At 37.8% G+C, this 10,527-nt stretch overlaps 8 non-coding genes across 8 annotated transcripts; all 8 read right to left on the bottom strand.

Annotated features, from left to right (window-relative positions):
* Positions 1–2,009: 2,009 nt before the first annotated feature.
* TRNAG-GCC lies at positions 2,010–2,080 on the bottom strand. Its single transcript has one exon. It is a non-coding gene; the product is annotated as a tRNA-Gly (tRNA).
* A 476-nt stretch (positions 2,081–2,556) lies between these two features.
* TRNAG-GCC lies at positions 2,557–2,627 on the bottom strand. Its single transcript has one exon. It is a non-coding gene; the product is annotated as a tRNA-Gly (tRNA).
* Positions 2,628–3,647: 1,020 nt separating this feature from the next.
* On the bottom strand, positions 3,648–3,718 carry TRNAG-GCC. Its single transcript has one exon. It is a non-coding gene; the product is annotated as a tRNA-Gly (tRNA).
* A 1,829-nt stretch (positions 3,719–5,547) lies between these two features.
* On the bottom strand, positions 5,548–5,618 carry TRNAG-GCC. The gene has a single exon. It is a non-coding gene; the product is annotated as a tRNA-Gly (tRNA).
* Positions 5,619–6,638: 1,020 nt separating this feature from the next.
* Positions 6,639–6,709, bottom strand: TRNAG-GCC. The gene has a single exon. It is a non-coding gene; the product is annotated as a tRNA-Gly (tRNA).
* A 736-nt stretch (positions 6,710–7,445) lies between these two features.
* Positions 7,446–7,516, bottom strand: TRNAD-AUC. The gene has a single exon. It is a non-coding gene; the product is annotated as a tRNA-Asp (tRNA).
* Positions 7,517–8,267: 751 nt separating this feature from the next.
* Positions 8,268–8,338, bottom strand: TRNAG-GCC. The gene has a single exon. It is a non-coding gene; the product is annotated as a tRNA-Gly (tRNA).
* A 962-nt stretch (positions 8,339–9,300) lies between these two features.
* TRNAG-GCC lies at positions 9,301–9,371 on the bottom strand. Its single transcript has one exon. It is a non-coding gene; the product is annotated as a tRNA-Gly (tRNA).
* Between the last annotated feature and the right edge of the window lie 1,156 nt (positions 9,372–10,527).

Here is a 10,527-nt window from a genome sequence, read left to right as displayed (position 1 = left end):
GTTTCACCTCTCGATTAAAAAATGAATGCCCCATAGGTCTACTCGTGAAATCTTTAAATGTAAATGATAGATTGTGACAAACCGAAGTTTGAACATTTTGCACTAATATCATCATAGGTATTCTTCAAGATGCACCAGTCGAGAATCAAACTTGGACTGTATCGTGGTATGATACTATTCTACCACTAGACCACTAGCGCATGTACCTTTGGGCCAATAAAAAACGTACTCGTATTTTGGTCCTGCAGCTGTTCTGACGCCCTCAACTTTTAGTTTCAACTCTCGATATAAAAAAAAAAGCTCTATAGTGCTACTCGGGAAATTTATAAATTTAAATGATATAGTGACAGACCCAAGAAATTCGAAAAGTATGCAAGCATATCTTCAAGATGGACCAGCCGAGAATCGAACTTGGGTCTGTACCATGGACGGGTACTATTCTATCACTAGCCCACTGGTGCATCCAACTTTAGGCCTGTCCATAATATACTCGTATTTTGGTAATGCAGTTCTTCTGAAGCCCTCAACTTTTAGTTTCACATCTCGATTTAAAAAAGGAGGCTCCATAGTGCTACTCGTGAAATCTATAAATTTAAATGATAGATTGTAACAAACCGAAGTTTGAACATTTTGCACTAATATCATCATAGGTAATCTTCAAGATGCACCAGTCGAGAATCGAACTGAGACTGTATCGTGGAACGGTACTATTCTACCACTAGACCACTAGTGCATGTACCTTTGGCCCAATAAAAAACATACTCGTATTTTGGAACTGTAGTTCTTCTGAAGCCCTCAAGTTTTAGTTTCACCTCTCGATTTCAAAAAGAAGGCTCCATAGTGCTACTCGTGAAATCTATAAATGTAAATGATAGATTGTAACAAACCGAAGTTTGAACATTTTGCACTAATATCATCATAGGTATTCTTCAAGATGCACCAGTCGAGAATCGAACTGGGACTGTATCGTGGTATGGTACTATTCTACCTAAGACCACTAGCGCATGTACCATTGGGCCAATAAAAAACGTACTCGTATTTTGGTCCTGCAGCTCTTTTGACGCCCTCAACTTTTAGTTTCAACTCTCGATATAAAAAAAAAAAGCTCGATAGTGCTACTCGGGAAATTTATAAATTTAAATGATATAGTGACAAACCCAAGAAATTCGAAAAGTATGCAATAATATCATCATAGCATCTCTTCAAGATGCACCAGCCGAGAAACAAACTCGGGTCTGTACCGTGGCAGGGTACTATTCTACCACTAGACCACTGGTGCATCCATCTTTAGGTCTGTCCGTATTGCAATTCTTCTGAAGCCCTCAACTTTTAGTTTCACCTCTCGATTGAAAAATGAAATCTCCATAGGTCTACTCGTGAAATCTATAAATGTAAATGATAGATTGTAACAAACCGAAGTTTGAACATTTTGCACTAATATCATCATAGGTAATCTTCAAGATGCACCAGTCGAGAATCGAATTGAGACTGTATCGTGGAACGGTACTATTCTACCACTAGACCAATAGTGCATGTACCTTTGGGCCAATAAAAAACATACTCGTATTTTGGAACTGTAGTTCTTCTGAAGCCCTCAAGTTTTAGTTTCACCTCTCGATTTCAAAAAGAAGGCTCCATAGTGCTACGCGTGAAATCTATAAATGTAAATGATAGATTGTAACAAACCGATGTTTGAACATTTTGCACTAATATCATCATAGGTAATCTTCAAGATACACTAGTCGAGAATCGAACTGGGACTGTATCGTGGTATGATACTATTCTACCACTTGACCACTAGCGCATGTACCTTTGGGCCAATAAAAAACGTACTCGTATTTTGGTCCTACAGCTCTTCTGAAGCCCTCAACTTTTAGTTTCAACTCTCGATATAAAAAAAAAAAAGCTCAATAGTGCTACTCGGGAAATTTATAAATTTAAATGATATAGTGACAAACCCAAGAAATTCGAAAAGTATGCAATAATATCATCATAGCATCTCTTCAAGATGCACCAGCCGAGAATCGAACTCGGGTCTGTACCGTGGCAGGGTACTATTCTACCACTAGACCACTGGTGCAACCAACTTTAGGTCTGTCCATAATTTACTCGAAATTTCGTACTGCAGTTCTTCTGAAGCCCTCAACTTTTAGTTTCACCTCTCGATTTAAAAATGAAAGCTCCATAGGACTACTCGCGAAATCTATAAATGTAAATGATAGATTGTAACAAACCGAAGTTTGAACATTTTGCGCTAATATCATCATAGGTATTCTTCAAGATGCACCAGTTGAGAATCGAACTTGGACTGTATCGTGGTATGATACTATTCTACCACTTGACCATTAGCGCATGTACCTTTGGGCCAATAAAAAACGTACTCGTATTTTGGTCCTACAGCTCTTCTGAAGCCCTCAACTTTAAGTTTCAACTCTCGATATAAAAAAAAAAAGCTCGATAGTGCTACTCGGGAAATTTATAAATTTAAATGATATAGTGACAAACCCAAGAAATTCGAAAAGTATGCAATAATATCATCATAGCATCTCTTCAAGATGCACCAGCCGAGAATCGAACTCGGGTCTGTACCGTGGCAAGGTACTATTCTACCACTAGTTCACTGGTGCATCCAACGTTAGGTCTGTCCATAATTTACTCGTAATTTGGTACTGCAGTTCTTCTGAAGCCCTCAACTTTTAGTTTCACCTCTCGATTGAAAAATGAAAGCTCCATAGGTCTACAAGTGAAATCTATAAATGTAAATGATAGATTGTAACAAACCGAAGTTTGAACATTTTGCGCTAATATCATCATAGGTATTCTTCAAGATGCACCAGTTGAGAATCGAACTTGGACTGTATCGTGGTATGGTACTATTCTACCACTAGACCACTAGTGCATGTACCTTTGGGCCAATAAAAAACATACTCGTATTTTGGAACTGTAGTTCTTCTCAAGCCCTCAAGTTTTAGTTTCACCTCTCGATTTCAAAAAGAAGGCTCCATAGTGCTACGCGTGAAATCTATAAATGTAAATGATAGATTGTAACAAACCGAAGTTTGAACATTTTGCACTAATATCATCATAGGTAATCTTCAAGATGCACCAGTCGAGAATCGAACTAAGACTGTATCGTGGAACGGTACTATTCTACCACTAGACCACTAGTGCATGTACCTTTGGGCCAATAAAAAACATACTCGTATTTTAGAACTGCAGTTCTTCTGAAGCCCTCAACTTTTAGTTTCACCTCTCGATTAAAAAAAGAAGGCTCCATAGTGCAAGGCGTGAAATCTATAAATTTAAATGATAGATTGTAACAAACCGAAGTTTGAATATTTTGCACTAATATCATCATAGGTAATTTTCAAGATGCACCAGTCGAGAATCGAACTGGGACTGTATCGTGGTATGGTACTATTCTACCACTAGACCACTAGCGCATGTACCTTTGGTTCAATAAAAAACGTACTCGTATTTTGGTCCTACAGCTCTTCTGAAGCCCTCAACTTTTAGTTTCAACTCTCGATATAAAAAAAAAAAGCTCGATAGTGCTACTCGGGAAATTTATAAATTTAAATGATATAGTGACAAACCCAAGAAATTCGAAAAGTATGCAATAATATCATCATAGCATCTCTTCAAGATGCACCAGCCGAGAATCGAACTCGGGTCTGTACCGTGGCAGGGTACCATTCTACCACTAGACCACTGGTGCAACCAACTTTAGGTCTGTCCATAATTTACTTGAAATTTCGTACTGCAGTTCTTCTGAAGCCCTCAACTTTTTGTTTCACCTCTCGATTAAAAAATGAATGCCCCATAGGTCTACTCGTGAAATCTTTAAATGTAAATGATAGATTGTGACAAACCGAAGTTTGAACATTTTGCACTAATATCATCATAGGTATTCTTCAAGATGCACCAGTCGAGAATCAAACTTGGACTGTATCGTGGTATGATACTATTCTACCACTAGACCACTAGCGCATGTACCTTTGGGCCAATAAAAAACGTACTCGTATTTTGGTCCTGCAGCTGTTCTAACGCCCTCAACTTTTAGTTTCAACTCTCGATATAAAAAAAACAAGCTCTATAGTGCTACTCGGGAAATTTATAAATTTAAATGATATAGTGACAGACCCAAGAAATTCGAAAAGTATGCAAGCATATCTTCAAGATGGACCAGCCGAGAATCGAACCTGGGTCTGTACCGTGGCAAAGTACTATTCTACCACTAAACCACTGGTGCATCCAACTTTTAGTCTGTCCATAATTTACTCGTAATTTGGTACTACAGTTCTTCTAAAGCCCTCAACTTTTAGTTTCACCTCTCGATTGAAAAATGAAAGCTCCATAGGTCTACTCGTGAAATCTATAAATGTAAATGATAAATTGTAACAAACCGAAGTTTGAACATTTTGCACTAATATCATCATAGGTATTCTACAAGATGCACCAGTCGAGAATCGAACTTGGACTGTATCGTGGTATGGTACTATTCTACCACTAGACCACTAGTGCATGTACCTTTGGGCCAATACAAAACATACTCGTATTTTGGAACTGTAGTTCTTCTGAAGCCCTCAAGTTTTAGTTTCACCTCTCGATTTAAAAAAGAAGGCTCCATAGTGCTACGCGTGAAATCTATAAATGTAAATGATAGATTGTAACAAACCGAAGTTTGAACATTTTGCACTAATATCATCATAGGTAATCTTCAAGATGCACTAGTCGAGAATCGAACTGGGACTGTATCGTGGTATGATACTATTCTACCACTAGACCACTAGCGCATGTACCTTTGGGCCAATAAAAAACGTACTCGTATTTTGGTCCTGCAGCTCTTCTGAAGCCCTCAACTTTTAGTTTCAACTCTCGATATAAAAAAAAAAAGCTCGATAGTGCTACTCGGGAAATTTATAAATTTAAATGATATAGTGACAAACCAAAGAAATTCGAAAAGTATGCAATAATATCATCATAACATCTCTTCAAGATGAACCAGCTGAGAATCGAACTCGAGACTGTATCGTGGCAGGGTACTATTCTACAACTAGACCACTGGTGCATCCAACGTTAGGTTTGTCCATAATTTACTCGTAATTTGGTACTGCAGTTCTTCTGAAGCCCTCAACTTTTAGTTTCACCTCTCGATTAAAAAATGAATGCCCCATAGGTCTACTCGTGAAATCTTTAAATGTAAATGATAGATTGTGACAAACCGAAGTTTGAACATTTTGCACTAATATCATCATAGGTATTCTTCAAGATGCACCAGTCGAGAATCAAACTTGGACTGTATCGTGGTATGATACTATTCTACCACTAGACCACTAGCGCATGTACCTTTGGGCCAATAAAAAACGTACTCGTATTTTGGTCCTGCAGCTGTTCTGACGCCCTCAACTTTTAGTTTCAACTCTCGATATAAAAAAAAAAAGCTCTATAGTGCTACTCGGGAAATTTATAAATTTAAATGATATAGTGAAAGACCCAAGAAATTCGAAAAGTATGCAATAATATCATCATAGCATCTCTTCAAGATGCACCATCCGAGAATCGAACTCGGGTCTGTACCATGGCAGGGTACTATTCTACCACTAGACAACTGGTGCAACCAACTTTAGGTCTGTCCATAATTTACTCGAAATTTCGTACTGCTGTTCTTCTGAAGCCCTCAACTTTTGGTTTCACCTCTCGATTTAAAAATGAAAGCTCCATAGGTCTACTCGCGAAATCTATAAATGTAAATGATAAATTGTAACAAACCGAAGTTTGAACATTTTGCACTAATATCATCATAGGTAATCTTCAAGATGCACCAGTCGAGAATCGAACTGAGACTGTATCGTGGAACGGTACTATTCTACCACTAGACCACTAGTGCATGTACCTTTGGCCCAATAAAAAACATACTCGTATTTTGGAACTGTAGTTCTTCTGAAGCCCTCAAGTTTTAGTTTCACCTCTCGATTTCAAAAAGAAGGCTCCATAGTGCTACTCGTGAAATCTATAAATGTAAATGATAGATTGTAACAAACCGAAGTTTGAACATTTTGCACTAATATCATCATAGGTAATCTTCAAGATGCACCAGTCGAGAATCGAACTGAGACTGTATCGTGGAACGGTACTATTCTACCACTAGACCAATAGTGCATCTACCTTTGGGCCAATAAAAAACATACTCGTATTTTGGAACTGTAGTTCTTCTGAAGCCCTCAAGTTTTAGTTTCACCTCTCGATTTCAAAAAGAAGGCTCCATAGTGCTACGCGTGAAATCTATAAATGTAAATGATAGATTGTAACAAACCGAAGTTTGAACATTTTGCACTAATATAATCATAGGTAATCTTCAAGATACACTAGTCGAGAATCGAATTGGGACTGTATCATGGTATGGTACTATTCAACCACTAGACCACTAGCGCATGTATCTTTGGGCCAATAAAAAACGTACTCGTATTTTTGTCCTGCAACTCTTTTGAAGCCCTCAACTTTTAATTTCAACTCTCGATATAAAAAAAAAAAGCTCGATAGTGCTACTCGGGAAATTTATAAATTTAAATGATATATTGACAAACCCAAGAAATTCGAAAAGTATCCAATAATATCATCATAGCATCTCTTCAAGATGCACCAGCCGAGAATCGAACTCGGGTCTGTACCGTGGCAGGGTACTATTCTACCACTAGACCACTGGTTCAACCAACTTTAGGTCTGTCCATAATTTACTCGAAATTTCGTACTGCAGTTCTTCTGAAGCCCTCAACTTTTAGTTTCACCTCTCGATTTAAAAATGAAAGCTCCATAGGACTACTCGCGAAATCTATAAATGTAAATGATAGATTGTAACAAACCGAAGTTTGAACATTTTGCACTAATATCATCATAGGTAATCTTCAAGACGCACCAGTCGAGAATCGAACTGAGACTGTATCGTGGAACGGTACTATTCTACCACTAGACCACTAGTGCATGTACCTTTGGCCCAATAAAAAACATACTCGTATTTTGGAACTGTAGTTCTTCTGAAGCCCTCAAGTTTTAGTTTCACCTCTCGATTTCAAAAAGAAGGCTCCATAGTGCTACGCGTGAAATCTATAAATGTAAATGATAGATTGTAACAAACCGAAGTTTGAACATTTTGCACTAATATCATCATAGGTAATCTTCAAGATGCAGTAGTCGAGAATCGAACTGGGACTGTATCGTGGTATGGTACTATTCTACCACTTGACCACTAGCGCATGTACCTTTGGGCCAATAAAAAACGTACTCGTATTTTGGTCCTACAGCTCTTCTGAAGCCCTCAACTTTTAGTTTCAACTCTCGATATAAAAAAAAAAAAGCTCGATAGTGCTACTCGGGAAATTTATAAATTTTAATGATATAGTGACAAACCCAAGAAATTCGAAAAGTATGCAAGCATCTCTACAAGATGCACCAGCCGAGAATCGAACTTGGGTCTATACCATGATAGGGAACTATTCTACCACTAGACCACTGGTGCATCCAACTTTAGGTCTGTCCATAATTTACTCGTAATTTGGTACTGCAGTTCTTCTGAAGCCCTCAACTTTTAGTTTCACCTCTCGATTGAAAAATGAAAGCTCCATAGGTCTACAAGTGAAATCTATAAATGTAAATGATAGATTGTAACAAACCGAAGTTTGAACATTTTGCGCTAATATCATCATAGGTATTCTTCAAGATGCACCAGTTGAGAATCGAACTTGGACTGTATCGTGGTATGGTACTATTCTACCACTAGACCACTAGTGCATGTACCTTTGGGCAAATAAAAAACATACTCGTATTTTGGAACTGCAGTTCTTCTGAAGCCCTCAACTTTTAGTTTCACCTCTCGATTAAATAAAGAAGTCTCCATAGTGCTACGCGTGAAATCTATAAATTTAAATGATAGATTGTAACAAACCGAAGTTTGAACATTTTGCACTAATATCATCATAGGTAATCTTCAAGATGCACCAGTCGAGAATCGAACTGGGACTGTATCGTGGTATGGTACTATTCTACCACTTGACCACTAGCGCATGTACCTTTGGGCCAATAAAAAACGTACTCGTATTTTGGTCCTGCAGCTCTTTTGACGCCCTCAACTTTTAGTTTCAACAATCGATATAAAAAAAAAAAAAAGCTCGATAGTGCTACTCGGAAAATTTATAAATTTAAATTATATAGTGACAAACCCAAGAAATTCGAAAAGTATGCAATAATATCATCATAGCATCTCTTCAAGATGCACCAGCCGAGAAACGAACTCGGGTCTGTACCGTGGCAGGGTACTATTCTACCACTAGACCACTGGTGCATCCATCTTTAGGTCTGTCCATAATTTACTCGTAATTTGGTACTGCAATTCTTCTGAAGCCCTCAACTTTTAGTTTCACCTCTCGATTGAAAAATGAAAGCTCCATAGGTCTACTCGTGAAATCTATAAATGTAAATGATAGATTGTAACAAACCGAAGTTTGAACATTTTGCACTAATATCATCATAGGTACAAGATGCACCAGTCGAGAATCGAACTGGGACTGTATCGTGGTATGGTACTATTCTACCACTAGACCACTAGTGCATGTACCTTTGGCNTTTTAGTTTCACCTCTCGATTTCAAAAAGAAGGCTCCATAGTGCTACGCGTGAAATCTATAAATGTAAATGATAGATTGTAACAAACCGAAGTTTGAACATTTTGCACTAATATCATCATAGGTAATCTTCAAGATGCACCAGTCGAGAATCGAACTGGGACTGTATCGTGGTATGGTACTATTCTACCACTAGACCACTAGTGCATGTACCTTTGGGCAAATAAAAAACATACTCGTATTTTGGAACTGCAGTTCTTCTGAAGCCCTCAACTTTTAGTTGCACCTCTCGATTGAAAAATGAAAGCTCCATAGGTCTACAAGTGAAATCTATAAATGTAAATGATAGATTGTAACAAACCGAAGTTTGAACATTTTGCGCTAATATCATCATAGGTATTCTTCAAGATGCACCAGTTGAGAATCGAACTTGGACTGTATCGTGGTATGATACTATTCTACCACTTGACCACTAGCGCATGTACCTTTGGGCCAATAAAAAACGTACTCGTATTTTGGTCCTACAGCTCTTCTGAAGCCCTCAACTTTTAGTTTCAACTCTCGATATAAAAAAAAAAAGCTCGATAGTGCTACTCGGGAAATTTATAAATTTAAATGATATAGTGACAAACCCAAGAAATTCGAAAAGTATGCAATAATATCATCATAGCATCTCTTCAAGATGCACCAGCCGAGAATCGAACTCGGGTCTGTACCGTGGCAGGGTACTATTCTACCACTAGTTCACTGGTGCATCCAACGTTAGGTCTGTCCATAATTTACTCGTAATTTGGTACTGCAGTTCTTCTGAAGCCCTCAACTTTTAGTTTCACCTCTCGATTGAAAAATGAAAGCTCCATAGGTCTACAAGTGAAATCTATAAATGTAAATGATAGATTGTAACAAACCGAAGTTTGAACATTTTGCGCTAATATCATCATAGGTATTCTTCAAGATGCACCAGTTGAGAATCGAACTTGGACTGTATCGTGGTATGGTACTATTCTACCACTAGACCACTAGTGCATGTACCTTTGGGCCAATAAAAAACATACTCGTATTTTGGAACTGTAGTTCTTCTGAAGCCCTAAAGTTTTAGTTTCACCTCTCGATTTCAAAAAGAAGGCTCCATAGTGCTACGCGTGAAATCTATAAATGTAAATGATAGATTGTAACAAACCGAAGTTTGAACATTTTGCACTAATATCATCATAGGTAATCTTCAAGATGCACCAGTCGAGAATCGAACTGAGACTGTATCGTGGAACGGTACTATTCTACCACTAGACCACTAGTGCATGTACCTTTGGGCCAATAAAAAACATACTCGTATTTTAGAACTGCAGTTCTTCTGAAGCCCTCAACTTTTAGTTTCACCTCTCGATTAAAAAAAGAAGGCTCCATAGTGCAAGGCGTGAAATCTATAAATTTAAATGATAGATTGTAACAAACCGAAGTTTGAATATTTTGCACCAATATCATCATAGGTAATTTTCAAGATGCACCAGTCGAGAATCGAACTGGGACTGTATCGTGGTATGGTACTATTCTACCACTAGACCACTAGCGCATGTACCTTTGGTTCAATAAAAAACGTACTCGTATTTTTGTCCTACAGCTCTTCTGAAGCCCTCAACTTTTAGTTTCAACTCTCGATATAAAAAAAAAAAAGCTCGATAGTGCTACTCGGGAAATTTATAAATTTAAATGATAGATTGTAACAAACCGAAGTTTGAATATTTTGCACTGATATCATCATAGGTAATTTTCAAGATGCACCAGTCGAGAATCGAACTGGGACTGTATCGTGGTATGGTACTATTCTACCACTAGACCACTAGCGCATGTACCTTTGGTTCAATAAAAAACGTACTCGTATTTTGGTCCTACAGCTCTTCTGAAGCCCTCAA

The sequence above is a fragment of the Cucurbita maxima genome, unplaced genomic scaffold (genome assembly GCF_002738345.1).
Source record: "Cucurbita maxima cultivar Rimu unplaced genomic scaffold, Cmax_1.0 Cma_Scf00070, whole genome shotgun sequence".
In the NCBI taxonomy this organism is placed as follows: Eukaryota; Viridiplantae; Streptophyta; class Magnoliopsida; order Cucurbitales; family Cucurbitaceae; genus Cucurbita; species Cucurbita maxima.
The sequence above is the reverse complement of the archived record's forward strand: the minus strand, read 5'-3'. Positions and strand labels throughout refer to the sequence as shown.